The sequence below is a fragment of the Rattus norvegicus genome, chromosome 7, assembly GCF_036323735.1.
Source record: "Rattus norvegicus strain BN/NHsdMcwi chromosome 7, GRCr8, whole genome shotgun sequence".
Taxonomy (NCBI): domain Eukaryota; kingdom Metazoa; phylum Chordata; class Mammalia; order Rodentia; family Muridae; genus Rattus; species Rattus norvegicus.
In genome coordinates this window covers 55,076,274-55,077,739 of record NC_086025.1, presented here as the reverse complement: position 1 = coordinate 55,077,739, position 1,466 = coordinate 55,076,274, and the positions used below count along the sequence as shown (strand labels likewise).

The window sequence follows — 1,466 nt, the reverse complement described above, 5'->3', positions numbered from 1 at the left end:
AAATGATTTATCTATTAATTTTATGTATATGAGTACACTGTCATTGTCTTCAGACAAACCAGAAGAGGGCATTGGATCCTATTACAGATGGTTGTGAGCCACCATGTGGTTGCTGGGAATTGAACTCAGGGCCTCTGGAAGAACAGTCAGTGCTCTTAACCGCTGAGCCATCTCTCCAGCCCCTTAAAATGTTTATAAGAGTAATTTCACTCTGGAAGTTGTCTTAAGGCATCTTCTGAAATGAATTAATTTTTTTACACGTAGTGATCATAATACTATTAAAAGTAGCAAAAAATTGGAAATAAAGTTTATATGATAATTACATGAATCACAGAGTGGAATAGTATGCTGCCAGTAAGATGAGGCGTACCATGTATGTTACTGTGGCTGGTGAGACAACAAGGCACGAGCTGTCTATAGAGAACTGCCTTTGCATTACCTTCCCCACCTGCCGACACTGCTCACAAGTGCTCGGATTCCATTTGAAATAATCTCATCCATTCATTCTTTCAACTCATAGACGTATAAAATTTGTTTTCTGGCTGAATTCTGGATATACGTTTCTTTTCATAAGAACAAGAGACAGAATCAGCTTTTCTCCCAACGATGTTAAGTCCGACTCACTGGCGGTGGCTGACAGGCTGCTGTCTGGGACACAAATAGGTGAAATTCAGGGCAGCAACTAAAGGTGTGAGTTGAAGTCTGCAGGCCCGCGCTCCCCTCCCCAGCCTCCCCCTCCCCCTCCCTCTCCTCAGCCCCGCTCCCCGCATGAACACAACACTTTCAGCTGTTTGCTTGTGGCTTTTGGTCTTTGGGATTGCCTGGGTGTACTTGTCCTGTGTAGAAAAGTCGTCATGAGTAACTGCCTTATTCTGCTGCCACAGCATAAATAAATCTTGAATTCTCCCAGCTGGGTCAGGGCCAGACCTAAGCCTGGACCAGTTGGACCCAGGAGGTTGTATTACAAGAAGCGCAGTGTTGTGTCCTAGCAACCGGAGCAACGGACTCCGGTGTCCGCACAAAGCATCGGTTTAAAGACCGTACTTCCCCCATTAAATAGCTAAACAGCTGTATTATTCTTAGAGAAGTCGTAAGACAGGAATTGGAAAAAGCATTTCCAGTTTTATGGTTAAAAAAATGATTATTTTGGTTTGTGGATTGTCTACTGCTGCAGATTTAATGTTAAAGAGAATCAGGAATGTCTGATTTAATTACTTTTGGATGAATGCGTATCTTTGATAGAGAATCATGATAAATATTAACTATGTACCAAAGGCCAGAACTGCATTTCCCCCTGAAAATTAGGCTGAAAATAAGAATAAATGGACTCTACATGTTGTGAACACTCTAAAATGTTTGAACTTTGTATTTTGATTACTAATACATATTCATTATAGAGGGGTTGAAAAGATTTCACTCACCCATAAACTCAGCACCTGCAGCTAAGTGGACTGTAGCTATTATTA

The 1,466-nt window shown here is 41.5% G+C and overlaps 1 long non-coding RNA gene across 1 annotated transcript; it reads right to left on the bottom strand.

Annotated features, from left to right (window-relative positions):
- Positions 1 to 295: 295 nt before the first annotated feature.
- Positions 296 to 1,175, bottom strand: LOC134479693 (uncharacterized). The gene is made up of 2 exons (XR_010053313.1): positions 832 to 1,175; positions 296 to 648 (listed from the first exon to the last, which is right to left on the bottom strand). It is a non-coding gene; the product is annotated as an uncharacterized LOC134479693 (long non-coding RNA).
- Positions 1,176 to 1,466: the final 291 nt, after the last annotated feature.